This window comes from Muntiacus reevesi, chromosome 21 (genome assembly GCF_963930625.1).
Source record: "Muntiacus reevesi chromosome 21, mMunRee1.1, whole genome shotgun sequence".
Lineage (NCBI taxonomy): Eukaryota > Metazoa > Chordata > Mammalia > Artiodactyla > Cervidae > Muntiacus > Muntiacus reevesi.
Genome location: NC_089269.1, coordinates 8078351 through 8100158, shown reverse-complemented (window position 1 = coordinate 8100158; position 21808 = coordinate 8078351). Strand labels below are relative to the sequence as shown.

The window sequence follows — 21808 nt, the reverse complement described above, 5'->3', positions numbered from 1 at the left end:
GACTTCAGTGAAAGTTAATTAAGTCTAAGGTAACATTACGAACCAGGACTTTATATGATTAATCATCTCCAAACATACTGAGCACTAATCACCTAACAGAGCCATCACAAGGGATCATTTTGTTGGGCCTAAACAGTCTCCGTACACGAGGCTTGGTGTGTGTGTGTGTGTGTGTGTGTGTGTGTGTGTGTGTGTGTGCACCCACGCACGTGCATGTATTTACAACTTGAATGAGTTCCAAAGTAATTTCATACAAACCTATGCACACACTGTATTTCCAGGTTTTCTTTGTTAACTCTCAGCCCATCTTTCCCCATGACAACAATTTGCTATGGATGAGCAGCTGATTTGTTTTCAGGGAACACGTGCTCTCCAGTTCACCACAGTCCCCACATCTTGTAACCTTTAGGTTACCCTTCTGGTCCTATAGGTAACTGCTTTAGTGATTTTCTGCTGTGCAGTTGTTTAAAGCTATGTATTTCCTAAACTGATATAACAGCAGAAATTAAAAAAAAATCCACAATCACACTGTTTCAATATTATGTTGTGATATGTAATATTTGTATTTAAGGGGCACAATTTTATGTTATACTTGACACTATCATAAAATAGTAAGAAATTAACACTGAAGCTGATCTTTTTAATAAGGTACTGTGTACAGACTTCCACAAAAAGTAGAAGAAAAGACAATGCTAGTAGAAAGTCACTTTTATTTTGAATAAATTATGACTTAGCTTTTACGTGTGGCTGTGTTGAGACAGCAGACGCAATCTGCTATAGAGAAGGCTTTTGTGCATGCTGCTGCTCCTAAGTCGCTTCAGTCGTGTCCGACTCTGTGTGACCCCATAGACGGCAGCCCACCAGGCTTCCCCGTCCCTGGGATTCTCCAGGCAAGAACACTGAAGTGGGTTGCCATTTCCTTCTCCAATGCATGAAAATGGAAAGTGAAAGTGAAGTCGCTCAGTCCTGTCTGACTCTTTGTGACCCCATGGACTTCAGCCCACCAGGCTCCTCCGTCCATGGGATTTTCCAGGCAAGAGGACTGGAGTGGGGTGCCATCGCCTTCTTCTCCTGTGCGTGAGCAGGACACTAAGGATGGCAGTGAGACACCACAAGAGTGACAGATATATGCCTGCAAAATGGCAGCAGCGGCCCTACCCTTCTCCAGGCCACAGAGCATACCAGAAGGAGTTTGAGTTTTTGCAATATATTTTGATAATGATGCACCTCTGAATATTTAAACTCCTGATCTATACCATTTCTCAGGCTTGAAGATTCCCTTTTGTTGTTTGAATAGAGATAACTTGCCTTCTAGAACAGAAACTTAACATTAGATAACCTTGTTTCAACTTTTACTTGAAGAGATGACTAAAACACGGTTTCAGTTTGCAAATGAAATTTACTGTCTAAATATTCCAGACACAGAAGATTATTCAAATGTTAACCTAGGTTTATATAAATTTTGAGTGACACATTTTAATAACTGAAATGTTTCAAAATCTCAAGTCTTGAAAAAAGATTAGAAGGGATTAGCAAGGATATTTTTTTTTTTTCCTTTGCTCTGTCATCACCTAGATAGGCACAAAGACATGGTTCATGTAAAAGCCCATGAAAGCTTAAAATGAAGGGAGGGTTGTTTCATGAGGCTCTGCAAAGTAGCTATATGGAAAAGTGTGTTATTTAGCTTTTTTAAATAGCGTATATTACAGATTGCAGGTTTAGATTTTAGATGAAGGCATTCTCTTCTCCAGTGTAGATCTATCTTCATTAGAACTAGCAGGGTGCTTAATTTACTGGAATTGATAAAGATAGTGATAATGATATAATGTAGGAACAAATCTCTTAAACACACACACACACACACACACAACTCTCATTTTTGCTGTTCAGATAACAAAGAAGTTTAACCAAGCTTGGTACTGTTTTAAGAAAAGTCACACATGTAAGTATTGTAGACTTCTTTCTTTCCTTTGGAACCACTCTTACCATAATTGAAAAAGCTATGTTCATGCACCAGCCAAGCCATGTCAGCTTTCTGGACTTCATCTGCCCATAAATAAATGGTAATAAACATACATTCCTGGTCTAAATCAGACGGCAGGATTCACAGAGCTGGCATAATCTCTTAAAAACTTAGCCATACAAACTGTATTTTCAATAGTCAATGAATGTAGCCAGTTTAAAAAAAAATACTTTTTTATTCTGAATTTTGTGATGGCTTCACACACATTTAAGATCATAAATTTAAGACTGAACTGGTATAAAATTTTTATTTTATTTTTTTACAAACTACCTTTGCCTTTTTCTAGCAGTACCCCACAAGCACAATTAGACATAACCCAGATTTTCCTTGTGCTGCTTATTAATTCTTTCTTTTTTTCAGTTAGAAACCTGAAGCAAAGGCAATGTACAAAATCTGAAAAAAAAAAAAAAGCAACATTATGTGCAGAAAAAATGTAGTGTTTGTAACAGAGAACTAAAGAAACAGATAAACTCCTTAAACCCTAAAGTTCTAATTGAACAGCATAGACTGAATTATTATTCCCAAAGTGTCCGTATGTCTAGTGTTTTGTACTTAGTAGGTACTCAGTAAATACCTATGAAATCAGTGAACAAATAAATGAAAAAAGAATACACCTTTTTACTTCTCCATAGATGGAACTTCACCATAGAACAGGTTTCATTGATTTAAAAATAACAAACATCTTAAGTATTCTGTTTTGAGTTCTGAGAGGAAAATAATAGAAAATGTGATCCATGCCCTCAATATCTTACCGGTAGAAAGATGACATAAATACTTGCAAACATGAATACCTCCTCCATAATGATCCTCTTAGGAGTTCTGAAAAGTAACTGTAGAAATATTATTTGACAGTATACAATTTACTGCCAGTGACTGACTGTCTGAGTAATCAGTTCAGGCTGGATTGGTCATGGGAAGCTTTTAAAGTATCAGTAATGGATTATTAGTTTTGAAGAATGGACATAGTAAGTCTAAAAGAAAAGAACAGGGAATGCCATTCTGGTTGAGAGAATGGCAATCGAAAGTGAAATTTTTAAATTAAGAACCAGTTATGTTTGGGAGACTCAACAAATCAGTTTAGGAGATGAGTACTAGTTGATAAAGCGAAGGATAAGAATAGAAACATGCCAGGTTGAACCTTAAATAAAAGCTTATAGAAACAGTCATTTCTTATATTTGGTTTGGACTTGAAAGCAGGATATACTGAAATGTCATTATAGCACCCAGTCTTTGTACCCAAATTCATTGTATCACTTTGTTCCTTCTCCCTTTCCCCATTATTTTCCAAAATTGTCTATGCTCAATTTTATCTCAAAAGTAAACTCAGAAGCAGAGTATTAGCATTGTACACTCAAAAAAATAAGAAGATTCCATTATGGATGTAAATAACTAGGTAATGTAATCCAGTCACCTTAGGCAAGTTCAGTAATATTCTAAGCTATTCTATATATATTAATGTGCTTTCAGTCTTTCCCCTTAAAAAGTACTAATAAAAAAATCAGTTTTTTTCTGATGGGTTCTTCTTTGTTTGTGTTATGTTGAAGATTCGCTTGTATATCAAGAAATATTTAAAGTATTTGCCAACATGTATGTGCTTCTCAAAGGATTCAAAGCCAATAGAATCATCTATTAAAATGAATCCTAGACAATTCAATTGGCTTTGAAACTTTGTCATGAATCTTCAAAAATTTCTGGCAAATAGCTGATTGTCAGCTATAAGGAATTTCCATCTTTGCATATATATTGCTGTTATAAAATTATTATAAAATAGAATGTCAGCTGTCCTCTGTAGATACTACACATATTCACATAAAAGTGATTGATAAGTTGACTGATTTAAATTTTAGTTAGAATTTTGTCTCAATGAAATTATGAGGTAGATTCAGATGATTGTTGGCATCTGAATTACCAGGTCTTTCCCTAATAGTCCTAGCTCAAGTTTAATCTACTATGGCATCAACCCTGGGCCTTGGCTCCTATTCTAACTCTTGCGTTAACTCTTACTTCTGCCGAACGTGTGCTTGTCAACAAGTTATTCATTCTACTGGACCGTCTTTCCTTCTATTGTTGCATAGTATTTTGCTTAAACTGCTCTAAATTCCCACATGTATTTTCATATAGTATGTGCAAAGAGTTTGTGAAGTGTATTTTCTTATGTCAGGGTTGCTTGTGCAAGATTCTTTTTTTTTTTTTTTTTTTTGTCCAAATTAAATTGCAAAATCTATTTCAGGGAAGAAAATAAGTTTTCTCTGCGTTGTTAAATTTCCAACAATTTGTTTAAAATGACAAAAAATAATTTAGTTTCTTTAATTTTTCTTAATTCCTTAGTTAACCAGTTAATGCTTTCCGTATTACTAAGATCTTTGTTGTTTTCCTGCGTTGAAAGAAGTGCAATTTGCTACCACTTTGACCATTTACATGTGCATATATATTTAATGACTTTCCTATGCTTTAGAATATAAAACTCATGAAGTCAGAAACCATGTTGTCTTTCCACCCTTGTTTACCATTTCACATTTAAATCTTATAAAGCATAACTTTGTTCTGCACAGGGCCTCATAATCTGTTGATTGATTTCAATTAAACATATAAATATTAAAAAAAGAAAGAAAAAATGACAGAGGTATCCTAAAGTTTTAAAGGGGATGAGGAAGATTAATAAATAGCCAGACAATTGTGGCAAGTGTTATAATCCAGGTGACACAGCCCAGTACCACACAATTCATAGCACAGATTCCCATCAGTAATTGTGCATTAGAAGGAAAGATGGAAGGATGGGAAGAAAGAGAAAAGGGATGGGTTAAAGAAGAGTGCTTTCCTTATTTTGGTATTTACAAACCACAAAATTTTAAATTTACCAACTATATTTTAGTAAGTTATTATTTTTTGCCCATGATTTTGTCACAAAATATGATATTCACATATACATATTAAATTTTTCATAACATTCAAGAAATTATTGAATTACTGGCATGACAATCCCAAGACCACAATCTTCAAGCAAAGTACACCATTTCTAATATTATTATAATTAATGTTTTCTCTTAATCCATAGAGAGTATCACATCTTACTTGAAACTACTTCAGGGTAATTCTCAATTCAAGTAAACTTTGCAAAAATATACATTATTTTGATTTTTTTCCTTATAAAATCCACAGATGTTTTAAAAACTGGTGAAGACATTATTTGCATCTGTAATTGCTTTGTTGCACTGACAATGTAGGTTAGTTTGACAAGCATGCATTGTTCATCTACACGGTACCTTCATTCAGTAAAAAGACAAGGACCCGTTCTCAAGGATTTCACTCTATACAGGTTGCTGTTATCTGGTTATAATTGCAGATTTCTTTCTTCCTCCTTCTACTCCTCATTTTTCTTTCTACTCTCCTTCCTCTCCTGCTCCCTACTCACAACCTTTTATGCTTTATCTTTTCCTTGTAGTTTTGTGTATATCTAATTATCTGGGAAAGTGAGAACTAGATTCCTCTACCAAACATGAGTACTTTAAGTTGACAGTCTCATTTTCAGTGACAGATTTGAAGAATTATAGCAGCTGGTAAATTATTTTACTCAAGAATTTAAAGCTTTAGCTATCTAAAGTTTCCTATTGCTACATGTCCTAAGATATTAATGTGTAAATTATAAGTGACCTAAGAGACACCCTTGGAGAAGGCAATGGCACCCCACTCCAGTGCTCTTGTCTGGAAAAGCCCGTGGACAGAGGAGCCTGGTGGGCTGCAGTCCATGAGGTCACGAAGAGCTGGACACGACTGAGTGGCTTCCCTTTAACTTTTCACTTTCATGCATTGGAGAAGGAAATGGCAGCCCACTCCAGTGTTCTTGCCTGGAGAATCCCAGGGACGGGGAGCCTGGTGGGCTGCCGTCTATGGGGTCACAGAGTCGGACACGACTGAAGCGCCTTAGCAGCAGCAGCAGCAGCAAGAGCCCCTATTTACCATCATTTTCCAATGTGATCTCAGGGAAAGCTCAAAAGTGTACTGTGTGTGTATGTATAAATACCCACCTTCTTGATGTGCTCAGATTTATATACACCCATGCAAGTTCACCATGTGAGGATACAACATGAAGATTGCAATCGAGAACGAGTTTCTCACTAGAATTCAACCATGCTTGCACCCAGATTTGGGCTTTCAGACTCCAAAACGATGAGAAATGAACTTCTGTTGTTTACAACCCACCCGGCCTGAGATATTTGGCTCCAACAGTACACGTGGACTAAGGCAGCCCCTCTCACAGGAGGTAACCTGTGCTCTGTAATCTGTGCTCCAGAGTGAAGCGGTCTGAGGCTTCTAAGGCTAGAAGTCAAAACCAGAGAGTAATGTAGGTGGGCGCCGCAGATGCTGGGCTTGCAAGAGCTGCCAGAAATCCTGCCCATGTTTTTCAGCTGAACCAGCTGTGAAACTGTAAACTAAATGAATAAAGACAGTATTCTCAAGTTGACACAGAACTTAAATTTTATAATTTTTGTTCTCATTAAAGAGGAAATTTTGTATATTATATATACATTATATATAATATATATATTATATATAAATCACATTATTTACATTATATCCATTATATATAATGTATATTATATATACTTTATATAAATGTTATATATAACATTATATATAATGCTTCCCCAGCATACAAAAAATATATATATATATATGTCTGTGTCATATATGTGTCTGGTCTGTGTCACTTAGAGCAGAGAAAGTGCCAAATAGACCTGCCTGAGAAGTAGTATAAAAATACATATAAGTATTGCAATGCTCTTTCAACAGATTTTCCTATAGTTTATCCACCTTGGCTAGTATTGAAGTCTCTAACATGTGTCAGTAATTTAAAAATCCACAGCAGCTTGCAGGAACAAAATAAATATTCTGTCATTCCCTCTTGTTATAATATATACCACAAGCCTTTCCATCATAAACTTAACTTTACTCGAAGTCCTACTATATATGAACTCAGTTTATTATAGTTTGTCAAATATACATCCATTCTAAATTATTGTGTAAGCATTCAATGTTTGATGTAATACCAGACTAAGCAACAATGTATCTTGCAATGTATGTTATCAAAAGTAGAGAAAAAATAGATAACTTTTTACTAACACTGTGAGAGATAGTGGTCATGAGATAGTAAGTAAGCAAAATTCTCAGTAAACATTAATCTTTATCACTAATGAAATAATGTAAAATGCTTTTACTTTTAATCCCTTAATTTAGCATGCAATCTATGTTTCTGTTCTCTTTAAGCATATATAAGTGATATCTATCTATCTATCTGAAGCTTCATGGTTTTATCTTTAAAAATAATAATATTAATACAAAAGATAGAGGACCTCTATTGTGTCAGGAACTATTTTAACTATATTAAAACATACTGAACCACTTAATACTTTCAAGCGCTTCTTGATATAGATACTATTTTCATTTCCGTTGTTTCCTATTTTGGAAATTAAAGCACAGAAAGATGGAATTTTTCCCTCCAAATCATGAAGCAAACATGCACCAGATCTAGACCAGATGCCCCGGCTCTGAAATTGTTAAGTGGTTGTTCTTAACAGGTTAGTACCACTGACTATTCATCCATCACACAGACGCTTTATGAAGAATATTAATAACTAATGCTGCATTTAGCACAAAGAAGAACAAAAATAAGAATTTTATAAATGTAGATCCATCACTATTAAAACTTACAGAAATAGACTTCATTGTACTTCAGAAGAAAATCTGTATTTTCTTCATACATACCAAGATTTGAGTACCAGTATCCCAAGCGGCACTAGTGGTAAAGAATCTGCCTGTCAATGCAGGAGACATAAGAGACACGGGTTCAATCCCTGGGTCAGAAGAATGCCCTGGAAAATGGCATGGAAACCCACTCCAGTATTCTTGCCTGGAGAATCCATCCCAGGGACAGAGGATTCTGGCAGGCTGCAGTCCACAGGGTCTCAGAAAGTCAAACACGACTGAAGTGACTTAACGCAGCACAGCACGTAGTTAATAACATGGCAAATATTCCTGAAGCCTCTGATATAACTCGGGCACTCTGGCAGACAGTCTAACTGATATACCCTGCTGTATTGAAGCACCACTTGAATCCTGCAAGTTATTTTCTAACAATCGTATTTTATGGGTAAATTAAGGTTCATGGAGATTATTCAGGAGTCTTTGAAAGTGGCACGCCCAGTTAACTATGCCATTGCAATAAAAACCTAGATCCTTCTAACTCCACAGAGACATTTGAGAGCTGCTGCAATGACAAGGAATAGAGCTGAAGGTCTTATAAGTCTCACTAGCCCCACTTCTTATCACAGTAGCCCATTAATGGCAAAATGAGACTTCTGTATTTTCCCTAACACAATCTTATTTATTGTTATGAAATTTATATCTACTTGGTAATACAGTTTATCATTTTTTAATTAGAATGAAAACCATGAAAGAGGGAAGTTTATTTTGTTCAAGGAATATTTATCCATGAATAAGAACTTAAGAAAATTGTATTTAGGCAAGAAGTACCTCAGTGTTAACTATGAATATAGAAATTTTAATACTTTCTTTAATATAAAATAACCTTAGTGCTCTGGCTAATGTCTACTTGGGAAAGAAAACTGCTTCAAAAGATAAGCAAAGTTTCCTTAAAACTAATATTTTATATTACAATGATGCATCATAATTAATTAATTAATTATCATGCAGTAGAATAAGTGAAGGCATTCTAATATTTGGAGGACAAATATCAGATGCCCAGAAAGATAAGGCTATTTTGCTTTTTCACTTTGCATCTCATAGAAAATGATACAAAAAAGCACACAATAGGACAACAATCTGCCAACATGCACCTGTTATTTAAAAGCAGACAACTTGGAGATGAACAATACCAATTTTGGAGGCTATACACAAAAATGAGGGAGTTTTCAAGGAATATAAATAGAGAAAAATGAGGTTTATGAGAGTCACATTAAATAATTACAAACATGACCAGTTTCTTAACTATCCTTTTGTGTTCACTTTTTAAATGTTCTTTACTATTATTCTCCATCAATAATGGAATCTATTTCCCTATTTTTGAATCTGGGCTGGCCTGTGGCTTACAGCAAAAGTGGTGATGTGTGAGTTACAAACTGAAGCTTCAAGAGGGCTTACAAGGATTCATTTACTCTTTTACAAAGCTTCCTCAACTCGTGAACAACAGGAAGCCTAAGCTGGCTGATGAAGAAGAAAAGTCACATGGGTCAGAGTCACCCTGGAAGGCCCATCCCAGACCCTAGGGATGTGAGTGATCCCAGCTAAGATTACTAACGACTCAGCAAACTCACCAGTTGACCATAAGTGACTGAGCATGAACAACAGAGAACAATCTAGCCTGGGCCTGAATAGAGAAAATACCCATCTGACCTGACCTGACCAGACTAATAAGTAAACAAATGTTGCTGTTTTTAGACACTGAGTTTTGGAGGATCATTTATTACATGGAGTTATTGCTGTAATTAATAACTGATTCACCAGCAAAATATCACTAAAAGTTGTTATCTTAGTGTTCTAAATCTATCATTAACAGATAAGGTGAATATAAATTAATTACTTACCTTTTACTTCTTAATTTTTACAATGTCAAAAGAAAGGTATGGAGATTTGGTTAGATGATTTCTAAAACCTTTTTTTCTCATATTTTAGTGTTCTAGGAAATTGAGGAACTTGAGTTCTAGAATGCAATCTATAAATTAAGTCTTTCAAAAAAATAAAGTTTTGTCTTTTAAGAATAGTGATTAGAGAAACTATTTCATTGCTAACATATTGTTTCTCATTTCTAGTGTTTATATATAAAAGCAATAAAAAATTAGTATTGAAGGTGGAAGATATTTGCCAGTAAAAACATTAAAAGACTCTAAAAGTGAATGAGCTGTTTGCCCAGCCAGGGGAAGAACAAAATCAAATTAAAATATTGGAAGTACATTCAACTGCTTATGGATGGAAAAAGCAGCATCCAGGCAAGCAAAATCAAAGCCCCCAAACAGTATACAGCTATATTTGGCTCTTATAGACAGCAAACAAATATGTAAAATTACAAAAATGGTAATACTGGCATTCTAAAAATATAGTGAAGAGTCATATATGTTTTATAGGAGAGAGCATATTAACATAATATCATTCTGGCTCCTGGATAAAAGGAACTCCTATCTCTTAAAGAAAGTGAATTATAATGCATATTTATCTGAGTCATATTTTTAAAAGTAAATTCACAATACTCTCTAAGCATTGGTATCAAGTGAAAGGGATAGACCGAGAACAAATTATAACAAAGGTAATTGTAACTTCCTCTTACAGACTTTCATTTAAACTAAGTGACCAAAGAGCTAGTTTAACAGATAAAATTATTTTAGGGCAGAGATTACTGGGTGATGATTCTACCTCTCCATGATAAGGTTTTTACATTTTTATAAGATTTTATAATATCTTTACCTAAAGAAATAAACACCTATGGGAGAAATCAGTTAAGACTGAAATTTTGGGATAGTGGTAACAGTCACTCTTTCCACATCATGATGAGTCTCATTATGGAGAAACATCTACCTATATGCAGAAAATAATATGAATAGAAACAAAGTTGATTTTGCACTTTAATTATATTGATTGATAAAATAACTCATGAACCTTTTTCTTAATTATTTGCACGCTAAGGTCTGGACAATGACTAAGCCATATAATTCTCTCTGCTGTTTCTTTCAGCATCTGCACATCACTAATCTACCTTATTCTTTCTTCCAAATCAAACTTTTCTTCCTTATTATTTTTAGAGAAACTAATTGTTCAAATACTCAAGGTGTGTGTGTGTGTGTGTGTGTGTGTGTGTATATACACACATATATACACACATGTATATACATGTATATACATATATACACACAACATATAGCACTAGCATATGGGTAACATATAATTATGTAGATTTTAAAAAATATATATATATATGTGTATATATATATATACACACACCTATAAAATTTAGAAGCAGGAAAAAATTCAAACTGCCTTTAACAATAAGCTCATCTTGAGGTCCAGAAATAGAGCAGACTTCAATCTTTGAATCAGTCAGTGGTCCAACGATGTTATGATCGTGGCTTCATTTGCTGGGAGTCACCCACTGGCAAGGCTGGTTCCCCTCTGCTCATAAATCACTGGAACGGCAGTGGGACTAGATTCTTTTTTACTATTTTCCCTGTGATTGGGTTTGGTTCAGGTGTTCAAACATAACTTAAAATTTCGGCCAGGTGGGTAAAAAATGCTAATTAACTTAAGAATAGGTTTTGAACCTATCATTTTCAAAGGGTTTGGAATTCCTATAATTAAATAAGCTATAAAAAAAACTCAGGTACTGTGGATGGTATGCTCTTTCCTGACACACATAGACTGCATTTTTAAAAAGCATATGATTGAACAAAACTGAAGTTTTGTCGTGAAGGAGGAAAGTGAGGATGGATGATGAGGCAGACAAACAACTGTTGCCATAAAAATATTTATCTTACAGAGTCTGAGGAAAGACAGTATAAGTGTTTGCAAATATTGAGCAATAGCAGCCTGGAAATTGATAACATACAATTAAAATTATATCCCATTTCCAGAGAGATGAGCATGATTAGCATACAAAGGAAAGTCATTACACTAAACGGTTGTACTAACTGATCTTATTTTTAGGCAAATTAAATTTTGCATGACTTCCTATAAGGATATTTAAGTAACCGTATATTACTAAAACATTAGCTTAAAATTTCTTAGATTCAAAATTAAGATAGACTATCCAGACAAGATAGACATAAATCCATGTGAAATTATTGTCACATATATGCCTACAAATCTGTGATTACACTGCCAATAACACTTGAATCATTATATATGCCACTCAATTATTATCTCTCACTTTAATTAAATCAATAGATAATTTGTTTACATAACAAATAAGTGGGATTTATCCAGGTATGCAAGACTAACTCAACATGCAAAAATCAGTTAAGTAATCTATCACATCAATAAACAAAAAGCTTAATTAAGTAGTCTATCATATCAATAAACAAAAAAATCAATTAAGTGATCTATCACATCAATAAATTAAAAAATCAATTAAGTAATCTATCACATCAATAAACAAAAAAGTAAATATAGCATGATAGTATCAATAGATGCAAAATACCGTATCTACTTATGACAAAATATCTCAGTAAACTAGAGGTAGAGAAATTTCTCAACTTGATAAAGAGTATGTACAGAAGAACTATGACTAACAAAATACTTAATGGTGGGAAACTTGAATCTTTTCTACTAAGGTCAGAAACAAGACCAGAATGTCCCCTCTCACTACAGCTTTTCAACATTTTACTGAAAGTCCTAACTAATGCAATAAAAAAAGAAAGAAATTAAAGATATATAGATTGTAAATGAAAAATAAAACCAGCTTTGTTCACAGATGACATAATCTTCTATGTAGAAAATTTGAAAGAACTGACCAAAAGAGCAAACAAACTTCCGACTCTAATAAGCAATTAGGGTAAAGTTTTAGGATACAAGGTTAAAACATGGAAATCAATTGTTTTCTTGTATAACAAACAAGTAGAATTTGAAATTAAAAACACAATTTAATTTACATTGGCATACCTAAAATGAAATACTTAGATAAACATCTCACAGTATATGTGCAAGATCTTGATGAGGGAAACTACAATACTCAGATGAACAAAATCGAAGAAGTAAGTAAACAGAGATATATTCCAGGCTTATGGATAGAAAGTCAATATTATTATGATATTTGTTTTTAGCAATATGATCTGTAGATTCATACAATTTCAGTCAAAATTTCATAAACAAAACAAAAAAGAGAACCCTCAGAATGGGAGAATATATTTGCAAATGAAGAAACTGACAAGGGATTAATCTCCAAAGTATATAAACAGTTTATGCAATTCAATATCAAAAAACAAATAATCAAAAAATGGGCAGAAAATATAAATAGACATTTCTTCAAGGAAGACATACAGATGGCAAAGCACATAAAAGATGCTCAGCATCACTAATTATTAGAGAAATGCAAATCAAAACTATATATGAGTTTTCATACTGGTCAGATCATCAATCCTCAAAAAATCTACAAGTAATAAATGCTGGAAAAGGTGTGAAGAAAAGGGAACCCTTCTACTATTTTGGTGGGGATGTAAACTGGTATAAATACTATGGAGAACAGTGTAAAATTTCCTTAGAAAGCTAAATATAGAGCTACCATATGACCCAGCAATTTCATTCATAGTCATATACCAGAGAAAACTATAATTTGAAAAGATATATGCACTCCAATTGCAGCACTAGTTACAGTAGCCAGGATATGTGAGCAACCTAAGAGTCCAATAACATAGGAACGAATATAGAAGATGTGGTTCAATGAAATATTACTCAGCCAGAAAAAAGAATGAAATAAGGCTATCTGCAACAAAATGGATGTAATAATTAGATGCTGTCATACTGAAGGAATTAAGTCAGATACAGAAATACAAATATTATATCATGATATTGATTATTGTGGAAACCAAAAAAAGGGTACAGATGAGCTTTATAAAACAGAAGTAGAATCACAAATGAAGAAAACAAACTATGGTGGCTAGAGAATTTGGGGGGAGGGATAAATTGTGAGATGGTGTTGAAAACACTTCCTACTTTGCATATGGTAGGTAACTAATAAGAAGCTGCTCTGGGAACTCAATGCTCTCTAATGGCCTAATGGGAAAAGAATTAAAAAAAAAAATAAAGATTGGATAAACCTGTGTGTATAACCGATTCACTCTGCTGTATGCCTGAAACTAACACAATATTGTAACAACTCCAATAAAATTTTTTTAAAAATCTAGCAGGTTATGCTGTGGTTATCAACAAATGATTATAAAGCTTATATAAAGAATCAAAGACTCTCCAAAGCATGAAAGGGGAAACAAGTTGTACTTTAAGACTTGCTATGAAAGCTTCAATCGTTAAGACAACATTGTTTTGACAAAAGAGTTTATTGACAGAATGATGAAACAGAATAAATAGCCCAGCAATTTACCCACACAAATATAGTCAACTGATCTTTGACAAAGGGGTAAAAAGTAAAACTACAAAATAATCTTTTCGACAAATGGTTCTGGAACAACTGGACAGTTTTCATTCAAAAAATGAATTCAGTTACAGATCTTACGGCCTTCACAAAAAAATAGTTTAAAAAGGATCACAAGACCTAAATGTAAAACTCAAAAGTACGAAATCTTTAGAAGATAACATAGAAAACCTAGATGACCTTTAGTGTATATCTCAGTTATTGCCAATCATATATACCTTGTCACAGGGCTTGCCAAATACTAGACATTTATCTCTTGTATGTGTGAACATCTGCAAAAATTAATGAGTGACTGCAAAAAAAAAAAAAAAAAAAAGACTGGGGGGCAGAGGATGTGGTAAAGCATTTAAAATATTTTATCTGGTGACTGGAAAAGTTAATACAAAATTATTTTCATCATTTCCATATCAGAAAAGAGATAATTTGGCTGAAGTTTCCAGTTTCTCAAACTGTTCCCATAACTGTCAGAAAGTAAAGCTATTCAGGATTCTTCATCTGGACGATATGCTGTTGCATCGTGTCACCACTACTTTCAGATTTATGGGCTCTGACCAAAATACAACAGCAACAACAATGATAAATCTTATTTAGAAGACAAAAGAGGTTTGAGAAGAGAGGTGGGTGAATAGTTCAGTAAATCACAAGATCTTAGTGATTCTTAGGCACATATGTTATAGAAAATAAAGAAAATCCTGTTTAATGTTACCAAGCCCCGATGAAAATATTTGCATAGCAAAAATTATACAAATATGACATTGAAAAGCTTGTATTTAGCTTTAGAAAGAAAATTAATTATACCAAATAAATACCTAATTTATATTACTGAATTAATTTAAATGGCCCTGGTTTTTAAAATATGTATGTTGCTATATACCCAGTTTATAATAGCATTGTAAAAGCTCAATGTAATCACATATAAGTATAGCAAGGACTGTATGTTTGTTTTTATAAATAATTTAGATGTGGCCATTCCACAACTATACTTTAAAGCAATCATCACTCTTCACATGGATTATTAAATCTCCTGATTGACTCCATTTTTAAAAATTTTTTTCCCATACACCCAGTTCTCCAGAGAACAGCAAAAGTGAAACTTTAAAAATGTAACTCTTATTATGCATTTCCTATAGAAAAAAAAGCATTTAGTGGCTTCCTGACTTATTTAATACAAAATCTAGAATATTCATAGTCACTTTTAAGATCCTACATCATTTCTAAGTTTGGTTATAAAAATTTTATAGCATGTGTTACTAATGAATGTCTTTTAACAACCTGAAATTAGTTTCTCTATAAGATGGAGGGTAGAAATTGACTGCTTTCTAAAATACCTATAGTTGTCTCGTAGCATTAAAAAATTATTATTTTCCACAATTAATATAAATCTTCAAGGCCCCTGTGTAATAAATCAAATCTCCAAAATGACTTTCTGTATTCCAAGACTTTCTTCATTTTTCCATTGATGGATCTATCTAATCCTTCAAAAATAATAATACATCCATCTCAAAATCTGAAATAGCTGATTTCTGACAAAGAAATTCTCCCAACCTTTTTTTTCTCAAAATTATTCTGATTTTCTTGGTTTATTTTGTCCAGATTAGTTTTACAATTTAGAATCAGTTTGAAATTTTAAAAAATCTTGATAGAATTTAAATTAGATTGGTTCATATAGATAAACATTGAGAATAGACTTTTAAAAAATTGCTTCATGTTTATAAACAAGTCATATCTTGAATCTTTTTAAATATTTTTATTATTAAAATTAATTTTCCCATAATTCGTGCACTTTTAAAATGCATGTGTTGCTATGGTATATGATATTATTCAGAATGTATTGCTGGTATATAATAAGGGAATTAAATTTTATATACATGTTCCATAAAGCAACAGTACTAACATTTATTACTTTTAGCATGTTTATTTATATAGTATATTTTTTCAATGTTAACATTTATATATTTGTTTAAAAATGTCATATCACTCTTAATATATTAACAATTACTACTGGTTTTATTGTGATCTCATGTCAAGTTCAAATTTTTCCAACTGTGTCAAATTTTTTTTGAAAAATGGTTTCTTGCAGTTAAGATCCAAGCAAACTCTACATACTTCCTTCCTTTTTACTCTTTGGTTATTGTTACGCTGAAACAGCAAGTAACGCAGTTGCTCTGAATTCTAAAATTGTCTAGCTACATGTCTAGTAACTCATCCTTCTATAACTTAGGTTTCTTGTACACTGCAAGTTAGTTCTTACCTTGCTGTTGTTTTAGTCGCTAAGTCATGCCCAACTCTTTTGTGACCCTAAGGACTGGAGCCTGCCAGGCTCCTCTGTCCATGGGATTTTCCAGGCAAGAATACTGGAGTGGGTTGCCATTTCCTTCTCCAGGGGATTTTCCTCGCGCAGTGACCAAACCCACATCTTCTGCACTGCAGACAGATTATTAACTGCTGAGCCACTGGGGAAGATATCTAGATTCTGTTTCTTTAGTCAAGTATCTTCAGTTCAGTTCAGTCGCTCAGTCGTGTCCAACTCCTTGGGACCCCATGAATCGCAGCACACTAGGCCTCCCTGTCCATCACCAACTCCCGGAGTTTACTCAAACTCATGCCCATCGAGTCAGTGATGCCATCCAACCATCTCATCCTCTGTCGTCCCCTTCTCCTCCTGCCCCCAATCCCTCCCAGCATCAGGGTCTTTTCCAATGAGTCAGCTCTTGGCATGAGGTGGCCAAAGTACTGGAGTTTCAGCTTCAGCATCAGTCCTTCCAATGAACACCCAGGACTGATCTCCTTTAGGATGGACTGGTTGGATCTCCTTGCTGTCCAAGGGACTCTCAAGAGTCTTCTCCAACACCACAGTTCAAAAGCATCTATTTTTCGGCGCTCAGCTTTCCTCACAGTCCAACTCTCACATCCATACATGACCACCAGAAACACCATAGCCTTGACTAGACGGACCTTTGTTGGCAAAGTAATGTCTCTGCTTTTTAATATGCTATCTAGTCATAACTTTTTTGGTCATAACTTTGCTCTTGGTCATAACCTTCCTTCTTACATGTGCGATTATAAGTACTTCATATTGCATCACTTTAGGAAATAATGTCTAAGTGTTCCAGTCTTAGTCATGCTAAGAATGGTCATTAAGCTCAGCTCTCAGTAGGAGCTGTAAAATAATTATTTTCTCATAGTGTATATTTGGTTACTTTGAAATTTAATTTCTATAGGAAGGACAGGATGAAATATGCGATTATTTTTCATTGATAATTTTCAGAGTAAGTAGTAGATATCTACTTAACCTTTAATTGTGATCATTGAAGGTTATATAAATTTTCTTGGAGGAACAATAACCTTTTCTGAATAATTTTCATTATAAATGCATAGATTGTATATGCAATAGTTCAAACAGTTGAGTTAATTATTATTCTTGTTCAATTTATTCTGATTTTTGTCAGAGACCTATTTAATGTTCCTGAAATTTTGTTATTGATGTACTATATACAGTATATACTTGATATACAGTATATTTTACATATATTTATTTTATATCATATATTTTCTATATTTATTTATATTATAGTATATATATTATATATGTATCAATATAAAATATTCAGGTTGCAAGCATCTCAATTTTGATAAATACATATGCTTATATGCTTCATAATACTATCAAGACACTGAAAAAGTCTATCACTCAGTAATATTCCAACTTCCAGTCAATCCCTTACCATAAGCAACTGGATGTAATTTCTACTTAGGTTAGTTTGACTATTCTATAATATCAATTAAATGGTACCATATAATAGGTACTATTTTTATTTGGCTACTTGCATTCAGCATAATATTCTTTGAGATTAATCCATGTTGTTAGCATGAGATAAAACTTGAATATTTTCTCCTCATAAAGAAATTATCTTAAGTCATTATTTGTTGTTTTTCTGACAAGTTAAAAATTATTGTATATATGTGATATTCCTCTGTACTTCTGATATTGCTATATTGATATATTTGTCTATCAAAGTTTCCACAGAGCTGAAGAGAAGGGAGTAGGAGTAGTTGCAGGAAATAGCATAAAGTTTGCTGGCTGTGTTCTAATTTGCAGTTTTCTGATAAAATATGTGACTGAATTATGAATTTTTTGTATTTGGAATATGTGAATCTCTTCAAATATCTTTTTGCCTTCTGTACACCTTCCTTGGTACGTTGTCTGTTTAGATTCTGTGCCCAATTTTTAATTGGGTTGCTTGTTTTTGAATCATTGAATTTTCATAGTTCTTCATACATTTTAGCTAATAGCCTTTTATGAGATGTGCCTTTTGCAAATGTGTTCTCCAAGCCTATTGCTTGTCTTTACATCCTCTCAATAGTGTCTTTTACAGCACAGAGTTTTTAGTTTTCAGGAAATACAACTTACCAATTTTTCTTTCAAAAATTGTTCATCTGGTATTGTTTCTAAAAAATTATTGTCAAATCCAAGGTTATCTAGATTCTTCTATGTTATCTTCTAGGAGTTTTATAGTTTTGCACTTTACATTTAGCCCTATGACCTGTTCTGAATTAATTTTGGTGTGACAGGTATAGAGCATAGGTTTTTTTTTTTTTTTAAACAGGTATGCTTTAAAAATTGAAATGTCATCATCACTCATCATTTCTCTGTTTTTACCTCTCCCAGGCCACATACATACACATACACACACACACACACACACACACACACACACACACACGCACACACATACACACACACACAGGCAACCCACTGTGGGATTACAAGATATCACATTGTAAATTTCTCTAACAAATCTCTGTCTTTGCATGCCATTCGCTTTAGTCTTCATTTAGCTCTTGTAACATACTTCTCTTGTGTACTCTAGGTCCTTTTACTCATAATTTAAAATATTTTCTATACCTCTATTCCTTGAGCTATTTAAACCTTCTTTCTTCAAGTAGGAGCATAGCTATTTCTCATGGAAAGTTTTTGTCAACTTTTTGTTTGTGCCGCCCCAATTCATTCATCCAATATACTCAAATACTCAAGTACTTCTCATCAATAGAGTATATACACAAATGTATACACTCACATGTGTGTGTGTTAGTCTTCCAGTCTTGTCCGGCTCTGAGACTGCAATGCACTGTAGCCCGCCAGGCTCCTCTGTCCATGGACTTTCTCATGCTAGAATACTGGAGTGGGTAGCCAGGGGATCGTCCTGACCCAGGGATTGAACCCAGGTCTCTCTCATTGCAGGCTGATTCTTTACCGTCTGAGCCGCCAGGGAAGCCCATATGTATACATGCTAGGGGCTACTGTAAATTGTGAGACAAACACAGGGATAGTTTATCCACTTCAGTAAAAGTTTTGCACTCCATACTCCACAAAATGAGTGATTGGGCTGTGATTATGACATGAAAACCTCTCATACAGCTCCAGGTATATAGTTATTAAATTTCCACAAGACACGCACACATATACACGACAGATATGTTTATAGACCACGTGGTGTGCTGTGTGGAGCTGTCTCTCCAGGCGTGTCTGACTCTTCACGGCCCTGTGGACTGTAGCCAGCCAGGCTCTTATGTTCATGGGATTCTCCAGACAGGAATGCTGGAGTGGGTTGCCATTTCCTCCTTCAGCGGATCTTCCTGATGGAGAGGTCAAGCCTGCATCTCTTACGTCTCATTGATCGGCAGGCGGGTTCTTTAAACCACTAGCACCACCAGGGAAGCCCCTTAGAGAACACAGAAAAGCTGCCTTTTCAGTATGCGATAAAAATTGTATTTCACAAAAAGTACAAGACCTTTGTGTCTACCAGCATGGCTACAGTGATGGCTTCACAAATTTCCTTTACTTTTATACAATGGTCCATAACCTGAATTCATTTATCTTCAGGCGCTGGGCAACTAAATCTGCAGATCTCTATCTATGGTATATATTAAGAATTTCAACTTTGTATAGCAATTTTGTAACTTGTCTCTGCTTCTTGGGAACACTTGTGGCACTGTATGGGTTACAATGCGTTATTTCACGTTTAGGGTACTACATTATATACGATGAAAACTACACGAGAACCTTGAGAGATCATTATTTCCATGATATTCAATTTACTGGAGAGATGAACAACTCACATGGAGATGACAAGAATCGTATGTCCATTTTAAGCTGATACTGGGATTCCCTCTTGGCTCAGATGGTGAAGAGACCGCTTGCAATGGGGGGAGACCTGGGTTCGATCCCCTGGCCGGGAAGAGTGCCTGGAGAAGGAAATAGCAACCCACTCCAGTATTATCTCCTGGATAATCCCATGGACAGAGGAGTCGCAGACTACAGTCCACGGGGTAGCAAAGACTCGGACACAACTAGCGACTTAGCGATTTAGCATGCAGGCACGGCAAAGTTTGGGCTCACTGGAATAGCAACAGTAAGTAACTGTGAAATGATTACAAGAATAGAGCGCATAATAGGGTTAATTTTATGCGGCTATGATGACTACTGTTTCCGTTTCTCTTAACTGGGAATAGTGCCATGAATAGTCTCTGTGAGCATAAGTTCTGATAAATGTCAAGCTTTTATAATAGATTAGTGTATATTTTTAATGTACTGAATGATAAAATAGATTAATATCTGCATGTATTTTATTCTTTCATGACATAATTTTTTTTCAGTATTTCTAGCTTATACAGCCTATAAGATTTTTCAAATTGTCAAGTTTCCAAAATTTTCTCTAATCTTTTTGGGAAAAAATTGATGTAAAAGTGAACCTACACAATTCAAGGGCTTCCCTGGTGGCTCAGAGGTTAAAGCGTCTGCCTGCCATGCAGGAGATCTGGGTTCGATCCCTGGGTTGGGAAGATCCCCTGGAGGAGGAAATGGAAACCCACTCCAGTATTCTTGCCTGGAGAATCCCATGGATGGAGGAGCCTGGTGGGCTACAGTCCACAGGGTCGCAAAGTGTTGGATAGACTGAGCGACTTCACTTTCACTTTCACACAATTCAAACCCATACTGTTCAAGAATCAACTGTATATTATTCTATCCACTTAAACACAACTTTGAAAAATATTTCAGTAATATGAAAAATATTTAATATCTAAGTTTTTCATCTAGCTATAAAAATATGAGTGAAGAGATACTGAGAAGCAATGTCTTTGCAAAGCCTTACATCTATACCTTAAAAGAATAAATAATGGAAAATTTCTGGGAGCAAAACAGAAATAATTAAGAGGCCAGAGATATACTAAGCACAATGAATGCCAAAATACCAGTCTCTACTTCGCCTTTTGACAGAAACTTAAGTTTAGGAATTAAACCTAAATTGTAAGAAGTTAAATTTTATTTATTCTATCAAATATGTTCCATTAAATTAAAGTACTACTAGGAGATTCCAGAAAGATCCCTTTAAGAGTGTTAAACACCATCCAATGTCACTTCCTCAGTACACAAATATAAATATTTAAGTAAAAAGAAAAGTATTAAGCATTTTCTAAAATACATAGCGAAGGATCAGTTCAGTTCAGTTCATTCATTCAGTAGTGTCCGACTCTTTGAGACCCCACGGACTGCAGCATGCCAGCCCTCCCAGCTTGCTCAAATTCATGTCCATCGAACCGGTGATGTTATCCAGCCACCTCATCTGCAGTCCTCT

The 21808-nt window shown here is 34.4% G+C and overlaps 1 non-coding gene across 1 annotated transcript; it reads left to right on the top strand.

Moving 5' to 3' along the window:
• Positions 1 to 20942: 20942 nt before the first annotated feature.
• On the top strand, positions 20943 to 21014 carry TRNAG-GCC (transfer RNA glycine (anticodon GCC)). Its single transcript has one exon. It is a non-coding gene; the product is annotated as a tRNA-Gly (tRNA).
• Positions 21015 to 21808: the final 794 nt, after the last annotated feature.